At 41.8% G+C, this 16687-nt stretch overlaps 1 long non-coding RNA gene across 2 annotated transcripts in view; it reads right to left on the reverse strand.

Moving 5' to 3' along the window:
• The window catches only part of LOC107136786, a 60440-nt gene that overhangs the window by 15101 nt on the left and 28652 nt on the right, over positions 1–16687 (reverse strand). For both annotated transcript variants that reach the window (XR_007350869.1, XR_001502766.2), the window contains exons 3-5: positions 4742–4900; positions 4185–4275; positions 3201–3364 (exon numbers count right to left, since the gene is read on the reverse strand). This is a non-coding gene — a long non-coding RNA (uncharacterized LOC107136786). The remainder of the gene's footprint in view (positions 1–3200; positions 3365–4184; positions 4276–4741; positions 4901–16687) is intronic.

Below are 16687 nucleotides of genomic sequence, written 5' to 3' on the forward strand. Positions count from 1 at the left end.
CAGGAGTTAGATAAAGGAGTAGACAGGGCAGGGCAGGAGCTCCTCAGGAAGCAGACTCAGAATCTCAGAGCCAGATGTTTATTAGGGAACTGCCTTTGAAATCCACACATATAGAAGAAAGAGGATGAGAATAGAACCAAGGAGGAAGTCAGGACAACTCTGAGGCACATGGAACTGAAGGGGTGGGTTCAGTATATTTATTGAATCAAAATAGCTGGGCCTCTACATTCCCTCCTCAGCCAGACACTGGCTACTTGCTACCGAGCCACGGGGACTCTGTAGCTGAAGAAATCCCTGAACATAGCTGAAGGCTTTATGCCAACAGTGCTTGCAGCAGCTTGGGTCTAAGCAGTGCATCTCTGTATCCCAACGACAGAGGATAGGATCTTGGAAATAGCAACATCTCCTAGAAAAGCAGATTAGAAAGCACCAAGAAATATTATTTCGTAGTTCAGCACGCAGGACCTCGAGGCTTGGTGAAAAAGGAGGTGAGATCCTTTGCTAAAATGGAGGTAGCTCTAACCCATAAAAAGTTAGCCACGGAGTGCAGAGAGTGTGGCAGACAACTCCAGTTTCTGTCTACAGAGATCCAGTCCTGCACTAACCAGGTATGATAAGGACGGGTTAACTTTACATGCACTCCCCTTGGTCACTGCCTCTGGGAACCATCTCTTACTCCACCCACATGACTGTGAGCTTCTGTCCATGGTGCTACTTGGCACAACTCCCCCATTCCCTGTGCCTAGAGCCCTGCAGAAAGGGTGAGAGGTGGAAGAGAAAGTTGCACATGGTCAGTGCAGGTTAATTTGTCATTTAACCTCTGAGCTTCGGTTTCCTCATCCACAAAGTGCAGAGATTTTGATGAAGACAAGATATAAGGTGCCTGACCAGGTCGAAGGAAACTGTATCTGCCTTGTTTCAATATTGTGATATTGTGAGTCTCTGACACATAGCAGGAAATTGTATCCACTTTGTTTTAATATTTGTTATGTAGAGAGATGACTCTAGAACTAAAAATTTCAGCCTTTGTGCAGTCAGGGCTTCCCCTGGTCAAGATCTCTGCTTTCTCTCTCCATTCCTCCTTTCTCCATCCATCTCTTTCCTTTCCCCATCTTTCCTTTCCTTCTCACCAATCTCATCTCCTTGCTAAATCCATTTCCTACTTTCCTCCTCCCCCACCCCCAATTCTTCCTCTGCCTCCTCTCTCCCACTCCACAGGGCTTGAATCTTAGGAACTTGTTAGCAAGTCAATAAAAACAGCATTTAGTACCCTTGGTCTTCCCCTACAATCTCATTTCTCTTTGTTCTCTCAACATCTGCACAGCGCGTGGCTATACCCCTGGGTTAATCAGTGTTTCAGGGCTGTGACCAAAATACCTGAAAAGAACAATTTATAGGAGGAGGAGTTCATTTTGGCTCACAGTTTCAGAGCTTCAGTCCATGGTCAGCTGGGTCCATGGCAGAAACAAAAGTTTCTCCCTTCAAAATAACTTGGGTTCCTCTTATGCATTTTATTTCCTGACTGCATTTCCTTGCAGACAACATGTAGTTTGCTGAGGAATGTGACATATCCTGTCCAGTTAGGGCAGTCAGGGCTGAAGGTAAATTGCTTTTTGGCAGAGAAAGCATATGGGGGTCAGCACAGAGAGCCCATTGTACAGAATTATTCCATGAACCTCAGGCTCCCACCATTCACATCTGTCTGTCCCCACAACTAGACGATTGCTACTGTGGTTTTGAGCCGCCATCTATCTATTCAAGCATTCAACCTTTTGTTTATAGTGTCTAAAAATACTCAAGTGCCTAACTTAAGTGAAGCACAGTGTCCCTGTAAGCAAAAGTACCCAAAATAGTTTCGGCACCATAATGAAAGTACAAAATAACCAGGACAGGACCAAACCTCAAATGGATCAGCAAGCTGTCTTTTATTCTGCAGCAGAGCCAATCAATCAGGCACTGGAGGGGCTCACTTTCTGGGTAGAAAACGGCTCTCTGTTACAGGAGGAGTCTGTGCTTATATAGGTTATACACTAGGAGATGATTTAACCATGGAAGACCTTACAGAACATATCAGTTTGGGCATTCAGGAAACAGTTTGTGAGAATTTGAAATTTGTTTTTACTGGGCAAGAACGGAGGGTCTGGAGTTCAGCACTCAGTGCTTATCTTTCCTTCCAGGGTCTATTGTACAGTCACTGGGAAAGGATTTATTTGGGGAAAGATCAATGTTTTGGCTCCTTCCCAAAGACTGTCATTTTGAGGCTTGATGGATAGGTCCTTCCCAGGTATTGTCCTGCCACTGCCAAAGGATGTATTGGGAAAGAATCAACATTATCAATGTGTTGCCTTCTTCCTTCCTCCCTCTTTCTGGGCCACATTATTTGGGGGGTTGTCATTTCTATATATTTCAGTCCCATTGAGCATATAAAATAAAAACAAAATGGGTAGCATATGTATTCCCCAAATCCTTCCATTTTCCACCTGGACATTTTAATGACATTTATGAGCCCCCTGGTAGTTAGTCTGGGGACATGTGACTAAATTAAGATTAAGGAAACAAATATGGACACAACAAGTATAATCTCCACTCCTGTCTCTACTCTGGTGACATGGGTGGCCATATCTTGAAGATGGTGGCACCACAAGATACAGGGGACATGGTCCTTGAAAGATTGCCTGGAACAGATCATCCACCAACCAACCACGTCAGCCTTGAGCAACTAATAATATTTGGTATCTTAAGCTATTGAGACGTGGGAGCTCTTCATCACAATAGCTACCATAACTTCTCTGATAAATATGATATATCTCTGGGATTTTTTATCAAACCGTGTTCAACTTTTTTAGACCAGTATTCCCACTCCACTACTTATAAGTGGTATATCTTTGAGCAAATATTTAACCTATCTCAACAGTGATTTACACATTGCAAAATGAAGTTGATAATATCTTAAAAAATATTCCTGGGGATATTTACATGTGAAATACTCTAAAGTTGTTCCTGGCTGGTAGTAGGTGCTCAATTAATAGTTGTTATCTCCCCATGTGTCCCTTCGATCTTGAAATTTTTCCAAAGATAAATGAAGCCGAATGATGAAGGAAGATTATTGTATTTTCCTTGTTCCCTGGGGATAAATTGAGTCCAGCATTTCCACAGTTTGGCTTCACACTTCTGTGTTCACCAGGGGATGCTTTATTTACCTGGATGTAGAATCCAATAGGTGTGAATTCCAAGGTAACAGCTTCATAGGACTGACATTAGCATTTCAAAAAAAAAGCCGTCAAATGGCTGGTGGGAAGTGTTTTCACACACTGCCTAATCTCTTTTCACACATCTATGCTCCAGGCTGGATGCTTTTTATCACCTGTAGAAGGAATTGAATAGCTGTGAGCACCAAAGCCAAGATGCTTACATCATACTTTAGCATTTCAAAGAGAAATCAAAGGAGCCTTTAGAATGCACTTTCATATTTCTGAAAGTTGTCCCTCAGTATTTCCAGGTTTCTAGGAAGTCGGTTTTTATTCAAGTTAAAATTAAAAAAAAAAAAAAGGTGAACTGAGAAAAACTGGAAAACCACAATTTCACAGTTGGGAAGGGGCTCAGAAATCAGCAGGGGCCCTTCTTCCTACATCCCATCGTAAGAGGGACCTCATACCTTCAGGGAAGGGAGATTCCACAAATATGAGGGGTTTTCTTCTCTTGAGCAAACACCTGCTTCCCTAAACATCTGGCCATCCACCCTGACTGTAGGTTTTACAGCAAGATGGTGAGCCAGGCTCCCTGTTATGGGATACCTCAGAACAGCTGTTTAAGATTCCCTTCATTTTCATGCTTCACTTCTTGCCTCTTTAGCCTTTGCTGGGGGCACTCCCAAATTACCTGCCCACCCTCTTTAATGGATTTTTTAATAGTCTTTATTTTTTGAGACATTTTAGGTGCACAGTAAAATTGAGCAGAAGTTGCAGAGATTTCCCATGTCCCCTCTGCTCACACACACACACACACACACACACACACACACACAGCTTCCTTCATGAGCAACATTCCCCACAAAATGTTACATTTGTGTCCAACTGAGGAGCCCACATGGACTCATTATCACCAAGTCCACAGTTGACAATAAGGTTCCCTCTTGTTGATGCATATTCTGTGGGTTTGGCAAATGCATGACGACTTGTACCCACCATTATACCAGCATACAGAGGAGCGTCACAACATTCAACTCTTTGCAGGGGAGGAGGGTTTCTTCAACACTTTCAGGGTCCCTGGCTGAGACTGAAATTAAAACTGACAAAGATTAGCAAGAAAAAAAGCCTGAAGATTAATTTTAAATTTTTAGGCGACACAGGAGACTTCATAAGGAAATAAAGACCTGAAGACACTGGGAGCTCTGTGTGTTTTTGTGCTCAAACCTGATGAAAGTGGAGAAACCCAGCTGGGCAAAGGTGGTGTGATTTCATGGTGACATACAGAGCGGAAGTCACCAAGGCCTATTAAAGGCTCTTTTCTATCTCTCTGTGTCACAGTTCTACCTCAGGGTACAGGGCAGGATACCTGCCACATGAGAGTCTTTGGGAGAGAAGGGAGGGAGGTGCTGTATTTGGGGGCATTAGATTCTGACCCTCCAACCCTGGGAGCCCTCCTTCTGATGGGTTTTTGCACATCACAGCTCCCCACACTCATGGGAGACAGCATGTGCCTTCCTACCTCCCCCGTGGGGCCTGTCCCTGGTGTTACTCACATGAGCTCCTTCAGGTCCACTCTACCCTGTAGTCATGTCTCTGGTTTCCAGAATCCAATGGCACATCTTTCACTGGTTACTACTGAATTTTATCATAGTCAAGGTTCTCGCTCCTTCAAATTTGAAGACTTGATTCAATCATATTAATTACTCCACTTCCTGCATTGGGTCAATGTGCAAATTATGCTTTATTCAGTGAGACTGTAAACAGAAACATGTCTTTGTCACTTTACCTCTCATCACCATGACTTCATGGTTCCAGGAAACTTCCCAGGAAGATAAATGTTGAAAGTAACTTTACAGTTCATTCCAGAAACTTCCTAAAGGAGTTTCTTGAATGGAAAAGAGAGCAAATGACAATTTATACCCCAAGATTCTGAATCCTTCGCCCTACAGACCACTATCGCAATGCCCATCTATCCAGAATTAGTGTATCATGATCCTGCTCAAACCCAACCAAACCCCTAATTAAAAGATATCCATTAAGCTAGACCTCAAAATCTCAGTAAAAAAATTAAATTAAAAGAAAAAAAAATCAGTGAGAAGTCTGGGTTTGTTCTCTCTCTTCTTAGACCCTGAGAGTCAAACTATCAAAGGAGCTTTTTTCCTTTATCATGGTACTCGATAAACTCACTTGTCTTACAAAAATAGTAATTTTGGTGACATTTTAGGGAGTTACTGTTCAATTGTTGGGAGGAGAAAATAATGATCACTTTGTAGGACCATTAGGGAGAATCAATTAATTAATTAATTAATTAATTTTTAGCTTTAGTTTTTAAAAAAGGATGTTAAGTACACAATTTATACTTCAAGGTCAATAAACACAGTACCTGCCCACAAGTGTAATTCATTGATAGAACTGATTAATAACAAGCAAGGAACTAAGACTTCCTTTCCCAGAGCATCAGATAAGAGAACTAAAGGGAAGAAATTGGAGAATAGATGTGGAGGAGAGAGAGAAAGTAAGAGTGAAGCTTTCACACCTTCAGCAAGGCCTCAATGTATAAATTCACCAAACCACTATAAGGCTCCAGGTGAGGCAGCAAGGCCACCTGCCCTTCCAAAGTTCATGCTCCTTCTGAATCCAGAATTAAAGACAGGTGGATAGGCAAGGGTGGGATCCAGAGAATGAAGGCCAGTTTGGGTTGGGGAATTTGGAGACCACCTGAGGGATTGAAATTTTAATTCCTTCAGAGCCCTTCCTCCACCCTTATCAAGATAACTCACCCCTGCTCCAACCTGTTGCTAAGGTAACCTGTCCCAAGAATTGTCTCTCCGTACAGGGGGGTTATAAAAGTTGTTAATTAATGTGTCCTGGGCTACTCCATCTGTGTCCCCTGCCCTCCATCTGCTTCTCACCTTTCAGCCATCCCACCTGAGCATCTGAGCACCTGAGCATCTGAGCACCTGGGCCTAGGAAGGAGAGAGATAAAGAGGGCAGGAGAACAAAGGAAGCCTAGGACATATAAAAAAGGCAGAACGCTCTCACTTCTTGGGGTACCAGGATACCAGCTATGGCCCCCTTCTCCCTCCCGGGAGAAGTCTATGTTACCCCTTTTTAAATAAACCCTGCTTCATATGCCTGCCTCAGTGTGTTCCTCTAATGTTCAAACTTCAACATGTGGGGAAGCAGGACTCGTCACCCATAACCAGAGGTATCGCTTCCATTGCTCTCCACTGACCAAGACACAGCTGGAGAGCAATCGCCACACTTCTAGGGTGGCAAGTCACTTGTCATCACCATGAGACAAGCGGTGATGTGAGACAAATCCAAGACAATTGGCTTAAGGGGGTCCTCCTTTGTCACTTTGCTTTCTCCTTCTTCCTGATTAATGAAGATCAGCATAATGGATCCCACCTCAGCTTAAGGTAGCCTCGCCCACTTGTCACAATCATGCATCCTGGAGAGTGAGGATACACACAGTACCCCGCACTGTGCCACTCACCACTGAGAGTTCCTCTGCCCATCTGGCTTCAGTCACCCCCCACTGGCTGATGGTTTCCCAAGTATGTCTGGAGCTCAGACTTCCCTGTGCCCCACACTTGTGTCTGCCATGGCCTCTGGGACCTCTCTGCCTGCATGTCCCGCCTCTTGGAGGCCATATATATAAATTACGGTTTGTTCAAGCCATTAAGACAGGGAAGCCACTCTTCTGGGAACTCCGGGGTAAAATTTCCTGGTTCAAGAAAACTCAGATCATGCTGTCCCTGTCTTAGCTCACAGCCTCCAGGAGATGGGCATAGCCTGCCAAATGCCAAGCAACCTGTTTACTGCAAGACCCCTGCCACCCGGAGAAACAAGCACCCAAACAAGACTCCTCCCACTCTGACACCTTAGACCTGCAGATCCCCTTTGATCTATATGGCTATAAAATAAATAAATAAGTAAAGCAAGCCCAGGGCCTTTTCTTTGTTAGAAGCCAGACCCCTATGGTCAGCTCAACCGGTCATGCCCCTGCTTTGAGAATATATAATTCTTGCCTTTTTGTCTTTATTTCTTGATATATTACTTTTGTAGCTTTTATTTCAAAGCCAGCCCATCCCTCCGACGAGCACCTACTCCCTTTCCTACACAGGACGTGAGCAAGACCTGCCTGTGCTTCCAACTCCACATAAGCACACCTGAGTCACTACCTTTCCTGTTGTGCAACCGCCTTCAGGAAGGGCATCAGCATCCACATGGGCACAGAAGCCAGAAACACGGTGGGGTGTCCTCTGCTTCATCACTGGATTCCATCAACCAACCCGTCCAGGTGAAGTGATTCCTGCCCCACTTCGAATACTCCCATGACCCTCTGGCTGGGTACCCACTCCTCTGAAGCTTCCTTGTAGGTAACTCTGATATGACATCATCTGTCCCTATGTAATACTATCTGGTCACAGGTTGCGTGAACTGGCACCACACAGGTCCCAGTCCAAAGACCCAATGCACAAAGGATCACTGGGGTGGCTCGGTCCAGCTGGCTTGAGAAAATAGAAAGGAAATAAAGGCAGGGACTCTCAGGCCCACTTCACCAGGAACATCCCCAGTTCCCATTAGAGGGAGGAAGGATTCAAGGTCAATATCAAAGTGTCACTGGGCATCGTGCATGGGTTGACAAATATAATCATACCTATATCAATGTGCAGAGAGCTGTACTTTTTCTAACTGTCAGTAAATCCCTTGACTGTCATGTTCTTAAAATCCTGAGTTATCTAAAGTCCTCCAGGAAGTGCTGTGGGTAGATCTACCCACCTATAATGTCAGGAATCTGAGGCCCACAGGGACAAACCCACCATGCAGTCCCACACTGCAGAAGTGACTGGACAAGACTGGGGTTTTTTTCCTTAGTTATATTGGGATTTCCCAGCTACCCCTTGTATTGCATAAGTAACACATGCTCACTCTAAATAGAAAAAAGCAAACAGCACAGAAATGCCTAAGTGGAAAAAGTAAGAAGTGCCTGCAGCCCCTCACCATCTTTCCTCTATGTAGGCTTAGTTTAAACACAGTATTTAGACAACAGTTTGCAACTTTATGTAAATGAAGTTCATTGCTAGGGCAGCGAAAAGGCTATGAAAATGTTCTTGGGAGTCAGACAGCCTGGCTTCCTGCACTGGCTTGGCCACTTTGGGATTTGTGACCATAGGAGAGTTACATGACCTTCCTGGGCCTGAGTTGCCTTGTGTGCAACATAAACTTAAGAATGTGGCATCATTATCTGTCCCCTAGGGTTGTGCCCTATGAGGCAGGTTCTATGACCCCATTTTCCATTTACATTTATTGTTTAAATGCAACATCTGCTCACATGGGTAAGCTCATCTGACTTTTCAGATCAGGGCCAAAGAGTGCAGAGCCTGCTATATGTCATCCTCTAACAGTAAGAGACAGGTAAAGCCACTGTCCAACATCTGGAACAGTTTGTCTTCACTTGGGGTCCCTGGGTTTCCCATCTCACAGCCACCTCAGATGCCCCCTAGGTAAAAAGAGAACTGCCCTCCTGATGGACCCCAACCTGCATCTGCACCTGACCCAAGTTTCTGCCTCTGTCCACTTTGGACCCTCTCATTGAGGACTCAATCAGGTTAGCACAACAGTCAGGTTCACCCCACTGCCCACAGAGGGCTAGGATTTCATTGCCAGTGTACACCAAGGATCCCTATGCCTCCTCAAGGATCCTAACTAACCCTCATCACCAAAATGCACCCCTATTTTCCTTGTCTATACAATGAACCATTGCATGAAAAGATCCCAGTGTTCCTTCTGCCTTGATATTCCACACCTGAGACTGCCCTGAGCTATAGCTTAGATGTTGATCCCACTTTATACTTTGGGGACACCGTCCCATCCCTTCCACTGTGACATTTTACATGTGGCACTCTATCCTGGGCTGTGGCTTACCTACTGATATTACTTCATGCTTCCAGGGATATGGTCCTCCCCTTGGCCTTTGTCAGCTGGGCTGTTACCAGTCAGCCTGTGCTGCCACGACCCAAATATGTCAGCCTTCTGTCGCGACCCAACCCTGCTAGGTCTTATCACTACAGTAAGCCACTCAGCACTGGCAATGCCAGACAGGCATTTATTCTGAAGCACAAGTAAGCCCAGATCCTCCCCAATAGGGTAAAACTCCTCAAAAGCCAAGGTGGTTGGCAATATTTTTATTTCACAGGTTTTGGCCTCATCTTTATGAATTAGCCTATAAGCAGAGACTTAGGTGCCAGGACAGACACCTGCCAGCCAGTCACAGGAACTCTCTACAACCTCAGCATCCTGATGTGTTAGGAGGAACGGTAGCTGCCACCACCTGCCCACTCTTAAAACACTTTCAGATGCAAGGCATTGGCCCTGCTTTATAAAGGGGAAGGATGGATAGAATGGATTCAACAATTTAGAAAGGTGAGCATACCATTATGTTATAGAGCAATTTGTCATTTGGAGGTTTTGGACATTTGTGTGTGTGTGTGTGTGTGTGTGTAGCAAATTTTTTTTAAACACATATAATTAGGTAGGTAAAATTAGAGGTTGCGGTGTGGGGGATGCCTATGCTCATAATGTCATGACAGATTTTCTGACTGTGAGGCAATGCCCCTGGCCCCCCTCCTTTGGTGCTATCGTTGCATATGATTTGAGGGTGTCCCCCCAACATTCATGTGCTGGAAGCTTGATCTTCACTGTGGAAATTTTGAGATTATGAAATCTTTAAGAGGTGGACCCTAGTGAATGTCTTAGGCACTCCTTCCTCAGAAGGGATTAATGTAGGTCTCACCCGTGTGGATTTGATCGCACAATAGCATGTTGTTAGAAAGGGTCTCTGGCTTCCTGGTGAGGAAGCTCTCTCGAAGATGATCTGTTCTGCATGCACGCCACTCACTCCGAGCTCCAGCTTCCCATGCCCTCGCTCTCTCTACGTGATGTCATCTCATGTTGTGATGCGGGGCGTGGGGGGGTGGTGAGAGGGGTCTCATCAGACCACAAAACCATGCAGTTTGAATTTTCCAGCCTACTAAGTTAGGTTGGCAAAGATGCTGCTTCTGGTTGGTTTTCCCAGAATATTTCTGAATTTCTTACAGACATGTAAAACAGACCTATCCATGCCAGCTGCTGGCTCAACTGGACTTTGCTGGTCATCATTCTCAAGGGCATAAGCCAATGACAATGATCCTGCTGGGGTTTCTTATGCTGGTACTACATTATTGAGGCAAAATCAACACGCAGTAAAGGACCTAAAATCTTAAAGGTTCAGCTCTATGAATTTTGACAAATTCATACATTCATCTGAGCATCACCTAGACACAGACTTAGAACATTCCAGTTGCCACAGAAAATCCCTCATACCCCTTTCAGACACTATGCCCCCCCCCCCGCCTTCTTCGGCAATCACTGTTCTGATTTTTTGTCACCATTGGTGCATTTAGCTATTTTCTAATCTCAGTGGAATCAAAACAGCATGTTACCCTCTGTGTCTGGGTGTTTTTACTCAATCAAATGTTTTTTGAGACTCTTACATTATTGCGTTTATCAGTAGCTGTGTTTTATCAGTAACTAGTGTAACATTGTATAAATATCCCAGTTCATACCACCTGCTGGTAAAATTGGATGTTTCCAGTTGGGACTGCTATGAAAAGCTGCTGTGAATGTTTTAAGCGTGTCTTTTTGTGGATATAGACATGCATATCTCCTAGCTAGCTATCTAATATCAGAACTATTGGGTACATTTAGCATTATCAAAAACTGGTCAAATTATTTTTTCAAAGTCATCCTACAATTGTACATTCTCATCAATGATATGTGGGATTTTCAGTTGCTCCAGGATTTTTATTTTAGCCAAAAAAGTGGATGTGTGGTGATATTTTGTTGTAGGATGTTTTTGTTGCCTGCATTTCCCATGATTAATGAGAATGAGCACATTTCATATATTTACTGGCCATTCTAGTATCTTCTTTTTTAAAAGTGTTTAGTGAATATTCTTCCTCACTTTATGAACTTGGTTTTTACTTACTGATTGGCAGGAGTTGGTTATATATTGTCTGTGAGTCCTCTGTCAGATATAATGTACTTACAGACATTTTCTGTCTACAGCCTGACTATCCTCTTCCTCAGTGGTGTCTTTTGGTGAGCAAACATTATTAATTTTTATGAAATTCAATTTGCCAATTATTATGTTATGGTTTGTGCCCTGGTGCTTTGTTTAAGAAATGTTTCTTCTCCCTGAGCTCATTAATATATTCTCCTATGTTTTGTTCTAGAAGCTTCCTAGTTTTAAATGTCACATTCAAATTTTGATTCATTTCAAATTAATTTTTTTGCAAGGCTTGAGGAAGGAGTGAAGGCTCACTCTGTTTTTCCTCATGGATGTTCAGTTGTTCCATCACTGTTGACTGATAAAAAAAATATTTTCTTGCCCCCACTGAATTGCTTTTTTACTTTGTTGAAAATCAGTTTACACTGTATGTGTGTGTGTGTGTGTGTGTTTCTACTTTATTCTGTTGTATTGATCTTAGATGTTGGGACTAGAATGTTAATTTCTGTAACTTAGTCATTTTAAAAATTGGGTAGTTTTACATATTTCAATTTATACTATTGGTCCTTGTACTGTGAATTGGTTCTGTTATAGTGAATTTTGTTTGCTAATATTTTGTTTTGCATTTTTATCCGTTTGTCTGTAACATCTTTCCATCTCCTCTCCTCTGTCTCTTGCTCACGTTCTCCCAGTATTTCCTTTTATATTTCTTTTTATAAAATCCTTGCCAGATTTTGGTATCAGGCTTGTTTATATTGGCCCTGTACAAGAAATTGAGGAGTATTGCCTCTTGATCTATCCTCTGGAGCAAAAATTGTGAAGACACGACTTTTCTTCCTAAAATGTTAGGAAGAATTCACCCACAAAATTATCTGGACTTGGATTTTTAGAAAGTAGGAAGGTTTTTAATTGTGACTTTAATTTCTCTAACATCTATTGTACTATTCAATCTTCTGTTTCTTCTTGGGTTGATTTTAAAACTTGTATTTTTAAATTAAAATTTATTTTTTCAGCATTCCTGGGAATTAATGATGTTGAATTACGTCTGAACCCTGTGCTCCCAGAAAACAGCAACCATTAAAAACCGTTTTGAGCAATTAGATAAATGCAAATCAAAACCACTCTGGTTTCATCTCACTCCAGATAGAATGGCAGCTATTATGAAAACAAACAACAATAAGTGTTGGCGAGGATGTAGGGGAAAAGGCACACTCATACACTGCTGGTGGGACTGTAAATTGATGCAGCCAATATGGAAAGCAGTATGGAGATTCCTTGGAAAATTGGGAATGGAACCATCATTTGACCCAGCTATCCCTCTCCTCAGTCTATACCCAAAGGACTTAAAAACAGCATACTACAGGGACACAGCCACATCAATGTTTATAGCAGCACAATTCACAATAGCTAAACTGTGGAACCAACCTAGATGCCCTTCAATTGACAAATGGATAAAAAAATGTGGTATATATACACAATGGAATATTACTCAGTAATAAAAGAGAATAAAATCATGGCATTTGCAGGTAAATGGATGGAGCTAGAGAAAATAATGCTAAGTGAAGTTAGCCAATCCAAAAAAAAAATGCAGAATATTTTCTTTGATATAAGGAGGCTGATTCATAGTGGGATAGGGAGAGAGACCATGGGAAGAATCGACAAACTCTGGATAAGGCAGAGAGGTTGGAGGGGAAGGGAGGGGGCATGCATTATTAATGATGGTGTAATATGATGATGATTATTATGCAAAGTACAGGTATGAAGGCACAAATTGGTGTGAATATACTTTGTATACAACCAGAGATATGAAAAATTGTGCTCTATATGTGTAATAAGAATTGTAATGAATTCCACTGTCATATATATATATATATATATATATATATATATATATAATTTTTTAAAAAGAAAAAGAAATACCCCTTTAAAGAGAAAGTGAAGAAATGAAAGGGAGGGTATAGGGAGATGGATACCAGCAAAGCACAGATGTATGTGTGTATGGAAAGAAGCTCATGGTGAAACCCATTAATTTATAGTCAGTGTAAGTTAACAATAATATTTTTTTAACCTCCCATCTTTTGAGTTCTGGAATATGGCTAACTACAAAGAAACTATCTCCCCATATGACTTAGATAACACCCGTGGATGCTGCCTTATTTACCAATGACAAAGCTATTAACAGACACTTTAAATTCCTTTCTTTGCCTCATAACTATTTTCCCTCACCAATCTATCTGAACAAAATGATTGCCTACAAAACTTTAGTTAAGTTTCTTTCTCTCAGGCCCAGAATTTTAACCCACCTTCATTCTGAGCTACAACCCACCTTTCTTAGGTGGCTTTTCTTCAGAATAATCTGATCTCAGGATAAAACATTCCCTCATCTATTGTTTGATCACATTCCATCAGTTATGGTTTGGATCTGGAATGTTCCCACAAAAGCTCACGTGTTAGGCACTGCGGCAATATTTAGAGGGGAAAAGACTGGAATCCCATCAGTGGATTAGTCCATTTGTTGGGTTAATCATTTGAATGTATAACTGGGTGGTAACTGTAGGCAAGCGGGTTGTGGTTGAAGGAAGTAGGCCACTGGGGTGTGGCCTTGGACTTTATCTGTCCCTGGTCCCCTTTCTCTACTTCTCCCTCTTCCTCTTCTTCCTGGTTGCCACAAGCAGAGCAGTTTCCCTCCACCACACCTCTCTGCCATCTTGTGCTACTTCACCTTGGGCCCAGACCCATGGGGTTGGCCATCTGTGGACTGAGAACACTGAAACTGTAGCCCAAAATGAACTTTTCCTCACCTAAGTTGTTCTTGTCAGGTATTTTAGTCACAATAATAGAAATCTAACATCTACACCCCTCTTTCCTTCCTTCCATCCTTCCCACTTTCACACAACGGGTTCTCTCGAGCCTTGTTTACTCTCCCCTATGAAAGAAAAGCCCTTTTCCACTTTGGGGACTGTTACAGATATCCTGGTCACAGCATTCTCTCCACTTCAGTAATCTCTTTTCCTTTCAGTTCAAATAAATCTCTTCTTATCTGAGTTTGAAGTTGTTTTTTCTTTCATAGAATTTGTCAATTTTGCTAATCCAAAGAACCAACTTTGACTCAGTTTTATTTATTGCTAATCTGTTTTCCATTGCTCTCTGCTTTTAAATTTATATTTTTCTCCTAGCTTCTCTGGGTTTCACTATTTCTTTTGTTTGCATCACTTATTTGGGTGAAAGTTGAGGTTATTTAGTTTAATACTATCTTCCATTCTAATACATGCATATACAGCAAAAAAAAAGTTCCTCTTTACATCTCACAAATGCTAATACATCGTGCTTATACTTTTGCTTCGTTCAAAATAGCGTCTAATTCCCATGTATTTTCTTCTTAAAGCTACAAGTTAAACATGTATTGTTTAATATCCAAATACTTTATAATTCTCTAGGTTTCTGTTATGGTTGTGGTTGTTCTTGGGTTGCATACCATCATAGTCAGAGGACATACCCCATACAATGCTAATCCATCAGATTTTATCAAGACTTTTAACATGGCCCAGGCTATAGTCTATTTTGCTAAGTATTCCATGTATACTTAAACAGAATTTTTACTGATACTAAATAATCCACTATTGGTCTCTCAGTTTTCTGCATTTTATAAGTAAAAATAGAAAAGGCCTTTTTTTTTTTTTTTGCAAGAATGTTTGTTTAGCAAACAGCCTTTGAAGATAAAGAGAGTATCAGTAACAGTTAGGTCACTTTGGTACCCACTACAATAAAGATGGTGTATCCTTTGGGGGTAGAAGTTGAGATTTCCTTTCACCCTAACTGACTAGGATTTCCTAAGCATTAGGTTTCTCAGCTGTGTTGCCAACACATTGCATTATAGGATCCACCTGGCCAGACTACATCACTGCAGCTGAAGTTGGGGGAGGGGGATAAAAGGCAGACCTGAAGCTCAAGATACTTGCTGTGCTGTGACAAAGTTCCAGGAGTCTTGCACCCTCACCAGTGTCTCAGTCCATTTCTGTTGTTATTAAAAAAAAATACCTTAGACCAATTAATGTCTTAGTCCATTTTGTGCTGTCATAGAAAATATCACAGACTAGATAGTTTATAAAGAAAAGAAATGTATTTCTTACAGTTCTGGAGGCTTGGAAGTCCAAGATCAAAGCCATGGCAGATTTGGCTTCTAGTCAGGACCCATACCTCATAGATAGTGCCTCCTCAGCGTTCTCCCATGGTTGAAGGAGTAGGAGGGGGCAAATGCTGCGTCCTCACATTGCAGAAGAGATGAAGGGCCAGGAAGCTGCCTTTTCCCTGCCCTGCTATCCCTCTCTGCTTCCCTGCTGCCATGAGCTTACGGCTTTCCTCCATCATGACTTCCTGCCATGATGTTTCTGCAACAGAGTTGGCCAACCATGGACTGAACCTCTGAAACTATGAGCCAAAATAAATTTTTACTCCGTAAGTTGTTCTTCTCAGGTTGGTCACAGTGGTGAAAAGCTGACTAACAAGCTTTTCTTATATTTAAGTAGTTTCTCCAGGGATTACAACTGGCATTCTCAATTTTGCACCTAGTTTAAGATTGCCTTAAGCATTACTTTTCCTTCTAAGGTAGGACTACCATAAGCTATTCTTATACAACTGATCTAGTGGTGATGAAGTTCTTCAGTTTTAGCTTGTCTTGTAAAGTCTTTCTTTCACCTTCATTTCTGACAGATAGCTCTTTTGAGTACAGCATTCTTGGTTGGCATTATTTTTCTTTCAAGATTTTGATTATATTGTCCCATTCCTCCTGACCTATAAGGTTTCTACTGAGAAGTCTACTAGTCTAATGGGGATTCCCTTATGTGACTTGATGCTTTTCTCCTGCTGTTTTTATAGTTCTCTCTTTGGCTTGTACTTTGGGCAGTTGGACTATAACATACCTGAAAGAGAATTTTTCTGTCAAATCTAATAGAGCTTCCTGGATCTGGATGTCCCTATTTTTCTCAAGATTTGGAAAGTTTTCAGGAGTTATTTCATGGAGTAAGTTTTCAATGTCTTTTCCTATGGGAACACACTATAAAGCAAATGTTTCCTCCTGAAGTGGTGTTCCATAAGTCTCAAGGACTTTCCTCATTCTTTTAAAATTATTTTTCAGTCTTTCAGGAATCTTATTTCAAAAGATTCATCTGCAAGCTCAGAACACCTTTCTTCTGCCTGATCAATTCTGTTGTTGATGCTTTAGACTATATTTTTATTTCATTTATTGAGATTTTCAGCTTCAAGATTATGATTGATTCTTTTTTATTATCTCTACCTCTGCTGAATTTTTTAATGTATCTCATCAATTATCTTCCTAATGCATTCAAATTGTCTCTCTGCATTCTCTTGCATCTCTTTTAAACTTTTCTCATTCTTTTGGACTCATTGACAGGCAATTGGTCAGTTTCCTTTTGAGGAAGTCTGT

Source organism: Marmota marmota, unplaced genomic scaffold, assembly GCF_001458135.2.
Source record: "Marmota marmota marmota unplaced genomic scaffold, marMar, whole genome shotgun sequence".
Taxonomy (NCBI): Eukaryota; Metazoa; Chordata; class Mammalia; order Rodentia; family Sciuridae; genus Marmota; species Marmota marmota.